This window comes from Thamnophis sirtalis, unplaced genomic scaffold, assembly GCF_051295495.1.
Source record: "Thamnophis sirtalis isolate CommonGarterSnake01/CBP01778 unplaced genomic scaffold, rThaSir2_p1.2 scaffold_7, whole genome shotgun sequence".
Taxonomy (NCBI): domain Eukaryota; kingdom Metazoa; phylum Chordata; class Lepidosauria; order Squamata; family Natricidae; genus Thamnophis; species Thamnophis sirtalis.
In genome coordinates this window covers 61,162,880-61,171,126 of record NW_028261387.1, presented here as the reverse complement: position 1 = coordinate 61,171,126, position 8,247 = coordinate 61,162,880, and the positions used below count along the sequence as shown (strand labels likewise).

Sequence of the window (8,247 nt, the reverse complement as noted above, 5' to 3'; positions counted from 1 at the left end):
TACCTAAGCAATGCTGTATGGCTTTATTGTTTTCAGGAATTATTCCTAATTCATAGAATAGCCATATGTGGGGCTATTGTTTGTTTGTTTGTTTATTGGATTTATATGCCGCCCTTCTCCCAAAAGACTCAGGGTGGCGTACAACATTAAAAAAAACATATTACAAAAGTTAAAAAGGAAATTAGATACAGTATCCAAAAACAAACCCAATTAATATTAACAAAACATTTTAAAATTTAGATTAAAATTAATAATTTAACCAATCATTTATTTTATTTTGTTCAGGTCAGGCTGGCTTGTTGGAAAAGCCAACTTTTTAGGGTGCGTCGGAAGGACCGGAGGTTGGGGATTATGCGAAGCTCCGGGGGCACCTCATTCCAGAGGGAAGGCACTCCCACAGAGAAGGCTCTCCCCCTGGGGATTGCTAGCCGACACTGTCTGGCTGATGGCACCCTGAGGAGGCCAACTCTGTGGGATCGCACTGGACGGTGGGAAGCTACCGGTGGCATTAGGTGGTCTCGCAGGTACCCTGGGCCTAAGCCATTATTAGATGGAGATGAATTGGTAGGGTTATGAGCCAGTTCAATCTGGTTTGTGTGAATACATGTTCAATATTTGTGGCTCTTCCTAAGGGACGTCATGCTGGGCTGTTGCACCGAGCCTTGTATTTATTCTTGGCAGCCTGTGCCTCAGCTACTTGGTCAAATACATACATGACTGCATGCACACATGCATATATATGTCTTGTAGAAGGGGGATGCGTTGCACTCTATACTTTGGAGTAATTATGCTTTTATTAAGTTGCAAAAGACCTTTTAGCTCCCTCATAGTTAAACATGAAATAGATGAAGGAATTGGCATGTATGTCTTTAATCATAGTTATTTTCTGTGCCTGGGATGATAAGGGTGAAATAAAATAGGAGATGATTGATAAATTACCATCAAAGCTACCTATTGCTTAATTTCAAAAACATTATTAGGCCTTAAACTCAACCACGCATGTATTGCTCTGGCCCCATTAATTAAAAAGCATTATTAGGCCTTCACTTCAATCACACACACATTGCGCTGGCCCCACTCTGTGTTTAGTTGAGCTGAATATGAGGAAGTGTGTAACTTGCCTACATTTTCCATAATAGTCTAGTAATTTGAAGTTCTATCTATTGTTATGGCTCAAAGAGAAAAACTGGGTCAAAGAAAAGCAGGACAGGGATCAGCTTCTGCACCAGCTGATGCTGTACTAGAACAAAAGAAGCTGCAATAATACAGCTTTAACTTTTTGACTTTTAAATCTTGAACTATCCACCACGGCTGGTGAGTTTCTGGATTATCCTCTGCTTGACCCTTCTTTGATGATGATGCTGGAAACTACCTGGATTTGAGAACTTGAGCCTCTAAAAGCATGTACTTAGTCATTGAATGATAGTATTATCCAGTACTGTTTTCCAAGGTCTGAAATGCCAATGAATCACCAGATTTTGGCTCTGCTACAATCCACCTAAATTCAACCTGGATTCAGGCCAGCACCAAGAGATTTTGTTCTTGGCTTGCTAGATGCTTTGTTTCACTGCTTTTGGCTTTATTTTCCAGCCCCTCCCAATTCAACAAAAATAACAAGAACAGTAACAATGTTAGCTCTTAGAGGCATGAATAGAAATAGGTGTGCAATTTCACCACAGCTTCACTGAAATTGAACATGGTGCAACCAAATGTATGACACACACACACACACACACAAAAATCTTGGATGTATATTCTTCCAAGAGTATTGGAAAAGTAATGCACAAGATGCATAAGTGTGCAATTCACAAGGACTAGATAGTAAGGGTGTGTGGTCTGTGGGTAGACATTTCACAGTATGGAAGCAGGCATACCAGAAGGGTATTTGTCTCGGTTCTATTTTTACTGACCAGTTGTAGTCAAGCTTCAATTTATTAGTCCCATCCTTTTCTCTGTCGTTCACAGTCTGAGCCTTTCCATTCTCCAACCGTCATCTCTCTCCTGCCTGGACTGCACTAGGGTAAGATGCTTGATCAAAGACTTAGCCTTGAGGTAATTGTGTATCAAAGGAACTGTGATGATTTAGACTCAAGCAGGAAAAAATAATTATAAGTTCATTACTTTATTTTGATCAGGCCAAATAAGAGGATCAGCTGGCTGATCATTACCTCAGTGAGTCCTTTCTTACTCATACGACTTCTTTTGCATGATAAAACAATTATATTTGCTAGGTCAGCCACAGGGAAACTGAGATGTTTTTTTTCTAATTATTATTTAATATCTTATATACATAAAATAGACAGATTAGTGAGGAGCTTAAGGGTAGTTTCAGCTGTGAATCATTGTATTTCAAGAAAAGTGTTTATGAAAAGCCCTTGGGAGCAGATGTGAATAATTAGATCATATATAATTACAATAGAAATATATGAAGCAAGCCCCCTGAGAATTGGCATGCCTAAACATTCATTTTCTCCCACACAAAATTCCAGATCCTGCTCAGCTGGTAAATGCTACAACGACTTATTTTCTGTATCAGAATTACTATGAGCCCATTTTTGCTTGTCTTTAACCTTATGTGCTGAGCTGTCTTCTCAGTGTTTTGTAGTTTCTTGCATTTTCTTAACTTTATAATGATGGTCAAACAAATGTCCTTCTTTCCCAAGTAGATTAAGAAAAAGTAAAGTCCAAGGTAATTTACCTAAGTAGGAATACTATAGGGTTTGAGAAATTTATTTATGAATGTTTTCAGTAGCACACACAAAAAAGAAACCCTACTTTTAAAGAATAAGAATACTCTATTTAGAATCATTTTTTTAGATTTTGTATACTCTATATAAGCATTGTAGAAAAGAAATTTCCAGTGATTGCCTGAAGAATAATCATATATATATATAAAAGTGAAAAATTTGCATCTGTTAAAAATGAAAGCTTACGTTTTGAATTATAGATATGGAGTTTTCAGCTTTTACATTTGTTATTGGAAAATGCTGCAATATTTGAAGCTAACATGGATGAATTATATTGGAAAAAAAACAAAAATCACACTATTTGACTTTGATTCAAGACTCTTTGCTGAAGAACAGGATTTGATTTCAGAAACCATAGGATAAGATCTATTTATCAAATTATTCCAATTATTCAAACTGCAAATGTCTGTACAAAGCTTGAAAAAAAGCCATCCAGGCATTTTACAATCTACCATAATATTTTTTACTATCTTATTATGTTTGAGTATTATTTCTAAATCTCTTGATAAATATTCCAATCATTACTGTGCAGTCTTCAGGGATTCAGGACCCGAGAGTCTGCAGACAAGTGTCTGAGATTTCTACATTTGAGAGCTTTCATATTGCCCAGTACTTTCTGCAGTCATAACACAAGACTGACAACAGAGAAAGTAATACAATAAGGATAGGGCAGTTAGAGAAGGGAGACACTTTGGGTCCCCTTATCTCCTGCCCCACCCCATTAACAAATTTGATTGTGGAGCTACAGTGATGGTGGCCAGGGGACAAAAACCTAGTTAGCCAGCAGATGGCAGCAGAGATGTGGGAAATGCTCAATCTTGTTGGATGGTAGCAAAGACATTTATGCGGTTCAAAGATGCTAAGCCCACCCGCTCCCACCTAAAAATAAAGATGTTCAGAAGGGTTTGAGGGCAGCGTTTGAATGCAAGAAGTCAATAAGGTAAAGGTAAAGATTCCTCTCCCACATATGTGCTAGCCGCTGGGTGAGATCATACGCCGGCACGGGATCAAATACCATCAATACGCGGACGATACACAATTGTATCTGTCCACCCCGTGCCAACTCAGTGATGTGGTAGAAGTGATGTGCCAGTGCCTGGAGGCTGTCAGGGTCTGGATGGGGACGAACAAGCTTGCACTCAATCCCGACAAGACCAGGTGGCTATTGATGCTCCCTCCCAAAGATTGGCTAACCTTTCCATCTCTCAGTCTGGGGGATGAAATTATACGCCCCTCAGAGAGGGTTCGCAATTTGGGAGTCCTCCTTGATCCACAGCTGACTCTAGAACACCATTTGTCGGCTGTGACCAGGGGGGCCTTTGCCCAGGTTCGCCTGGTGCACCAATTGCGACCCTACCTGGACCGGGAGGCACTTCAGATAGCCACTCATGCCCTCATGACTTCAAGACTTGATTACTGTAATGCGGACTACATGGGGCTGCCCTTAAAGAGTGGTCGAAGACTTCAGTTAGTCCAGAATGCAACCGCACGAGCGATTGTGGGTGCACCTAGGTATACCCACATCACACCTATCCTCCGCAAGCTGCACTGGCTGCCTATTGGTCTCCGGACATGCTTCAAGGTGCTAGTCGTTACTTTTAAAGCCCTACATGGTATCGGACCTGGGTACTTGAGAGGCCGCCTCCTGCCAGTCACCTCCCAATGACCTATTAGATCCCACAGACTAGGCCTCCTCTGAATTCCATCTGCCAGCCAATGTTGGCTGACAACTCCTTGGGGGAGGGCCTTCTCTGTGGCTGCTCCGGCACTCTGGAACGATCTCCCCATGGAGATCCGGACCCTTACTACCCTCCTGGCCTTCCACAAAGCAGTTAAGACCTGGCTGTTCCAGCAGGCCTGGGGCTGTTGAATCATCCAGCCCCATTCGAGGTATGGCTGTTGCAGAATTTTAAACTGTTGTTTTATTTTTAGTTTTTGCATCCCTTTTTATTGTGAGCCGCCCTGAGTCTCTCAGGAGTAGGGCGGCATACAAACTTAATAAATACAATACAATACAATACAATAGTCATTCCCGACTCTAGGGAGCGGAGCTCATCTCCATTTCAAAGCTGAATCCAGCACTGTCTGAAAACGTCTCCATGGTCATGTGGCTGGCATAACTAAACACCGAAGGCGTACGGAACGCTGTTACCTTCCCACCAAAGTGTTCCCTATTTTTCTACTTGCATTTTGACATGCTTTCAAACTGCTAGATTGGCAGAAGTTGGGACAAATAATGAGAGCTCACTCCGCACTAGGGACTTGAACTGCCAAACTGTGTACTTTCTGTTCCACAAGCTCAGTGTCTTAGCCACTGAGCCACGGTATCCCTTTAAGAAGTCAATAGAGAAGGAGAAATACTGAGGACATCAGAAACAATTCTTGCCTGCTCCTGCTGGCTGTTGTGAGTAAGGCAGCAGGTGGGAATAGGTGGCCATGGGATTCTTTTCCTTCCATTCTTCTGTCAATTCTCATCACAGAGGAGGGACTTGGCTTCTGAGCTGTCTCAACATTGGGGGATCCATCTGAGAATTAAGCTCTACTTATGCACCTGTGTCCAGTCCTGTGTTTGTTCCTCAGAAGTAAAATCCGGAAATTCACTTTGTGCTTTCTACACTTTGTGTCCAGAGCTATTGCCTGAAGTTATAATCTACATCCAGGTCTTTATATAGGATTCAGTGGCTTTATTTCTAAGTGAACCTATGTAGAGAATATCCATAAGCTGGGAATGGAACTGATAATATTTGCAAAGCTCTTATATTGTAGATGCATACACAGAATGGTTCATATAACTGCACTTGATTTTAAGTATATTTGATTTTATCTAGGAATAACAATACAATAACCCATTGCTGTTCATTGTCATAAGAATTATTTTTAGCTGGCATTTTCTGCTCCATTAGAGTTGCATTCTCCCCCTGGGGAGAAAAACATATCAAGTTCATCATTGCTGGGAAATAATATTATTCAGTATCACTTTTCTAACCTCCTGGAATGTTGGGATAAAGAAATATAAAAGGAATATGACAAAGAATAAATTGAGTCTGCTTATATTATGCATCATTTTTTGCATTCATTTTGAAATGCTGGGATTGTTTCATTCCTTGTAACTTGTTGCTTTATTTTGATTTATAGGCACAACATTTGTTTCCACAATGCCTGAAATGTGAGTAAATATTTTATTTTCCCGATTAGCTGAGATATCCTTCATTCACACATGGTTCAGATTCATCTTCTGAATTTGACCCCAGAATTATTGCATTATGAGATACGATACTTCGAATATAAGTAGGCTTGCTATGAGATTGTGGCTGAAAAATCTCAAACTGTGTTGTTCTTCCATTTATCTTCTATGTGAAATAAATAAATAAGATACTTAACAATGTAATATACAGGTTTCCCCACCTCTCCTCCATCTCACTCTCTGCCTACATGTTGAGAACAGAACTTAATAAAGAGCTGCTGATTTCAAAGATCCAAATCATGTCTTGGATACTGGTTATATTTTACAGCAAGTGTATATGCCCACTCAGAAGTTAGACAGTCCCTTTAAGTTAAATGGGATTTTCTTCCAAATTGGTGATTGCAGGACAATTTTAACATGGTTCCTTGTATAAACAATAGCTCTCAAACTAATATTTACACATGTAGCAACTTCTAGGTTTAGTTTTGATATGAGAAGTTTGACATTCAGATTTAAGGTTTAAATGAAAAAGATCTCTAAATTAGAAACTAATTCGGTTGTCTTTGATGGTTTTCCTATAAAAACTAAAACTAAACATATGAAAATGAAAAGCGGTGAATTTTCAAATACATATTTCTCATCAATGATTTTGTTATAGAAAAGCTAAAGTGGAAAGTAGAAATTTTCCAAACAGTTTTGATTCAACACTGAATATTGGTGATGAAATTATAAATCACCCACCAACATTCCAATAAACATCACTGTCTGAAAATAGATGCTGAATTCTGTTGATTATTATCAATATTTACAGGCAGACTGGATCATTTTGAGATCAAATACATTTTGGTTCGGTTTATAAAATGGTTCTGCGAAGCAATCACTAGATGGCAGAAAAAACCCTCAATGATTTTACAATGCAGCGATGAATTCCATAAATGAGTAGGGTGAGGAGTTGATAAAAATATTTTGTATCTCAGGATAGCTATCGTCTTGCTTAAGGAATGTAATTACTTCATACTCAAAAGCTGGCAACTCACCAGTCAATTATTCAAATGTGAATCCACATGTAGATATGATTAAGTGTGGAAATAATTCTTAATGTCTGAGTCTAAGGTTCAGTATTATATAAATGTTTCCATTTTATGGAAAGTCCTATAGGATATGCAACAGTGACAGATACACAAAATTGTAATGAAATCTTAAACAACATTTTAGTCAGATTCTGGTTGTGTTCACTCACAATTCTTAACAAATACATTACAAAACTAGCAGCTTCATTTCCCTGAAATTCTGAGCTTGCTTAGTTTTAAATGAGCATCTTGTGTGTTTGACTATATTGGGCAGACCCAAAAAATGTCTTGCTTTAATAAACAGAGAAGGAATATCATCTGAATGGAACCTCTATTCTTAGCCCATGTTATTGGATCACATGGTTAGGGTTAGAAGCAGGGGTGGGTTGCTAATCCCGTTCCAACTGGTTCGGTTGGAACGGGGCCGGCGGTGTCCTCGTGCACGTGCGCAGTTCACGCATGCGTCTTAGCGCCTGCGCGATGCTCAAGCTGCTCGCGGAGACTCGCGCAGGTGCTGTATGTGCCATCCAGCTGCTCGCGGAGAATTGCGCAGGCACTGTATGTGCCATGTGCCTGCGTGGAAGCGCAGAAGCCTTCAAAGACCAGTAAGGAGTGCGGGCGGGCGGGTGGGCCCTTCGCCGTTCCCGGAAGTTACTTACTTCCGGGTTCGCCGACCAACCGATTCGCGGGGACTGCCGCGAACCGGTTGAAACCCACCCCTGGAACTTAGAAGGCTAGGGCACGCTTTGTTTTCCTGCTGCTCTCCGGGTGTTTTTGGTCTACAGAATTATTGACTACCTTGCCTGAGAATTCTGAAAATTGTAATTCAAGGCATGAGGGGAGCACATGTTTTAGTATGGCTCTGTTAAAGAACCCAGCAAAATGAGATCATTGTGATTTTTAGTAACAGAGGCTTATGACTTTTAAGGAGACATTTTAACAAGGCTAACAGAAGAGCTAATAAGACAAGCCCAGACAGGAAATCCATCCTGATCAATGCAGATCTGCAATAGGATGGGAGAATAATCTTAAAGAAGAGGAGAAAAACCACAGCCAAAGCAATGGTCAGATAGCAGAAATCTCAGCCAAAGCAGGAATGAAATTTGAGAACGCATACGAGATTTGACCCTACCCAGTTCTATTCAATATTTTGTTTTATCAATCACATTTATTTCTCACACATCTCATGATTCAGGTGACTCTGACATAAAGCAAGGGAGGGGGAGGCACATTCATATTTGTTATA

General features: G+C 40.1%; 1 long non-coding RNA gene across 1 annotated transcript; it reads left to right on the top strand.

Annotated features, from left to right (window-relative positions):
- The first annotated feature begins 500 nt into the window (after positions 1-500).
- On the top strand, positions 501-5,914 carry LOC148044684 (uncharacterized). Its single transcript, XR_015697341.1, has 3 exons — positions 501-524; positions 1,966-2,020; positions 5,883-5,914. It is a non-coding gene; the product is annotated as an uncharacterized LOC148044684 (long non-coding RNA).
- The last annotated feature ends 2,333 nt before the right edge of the window (positions 5,915-8,247 follow it).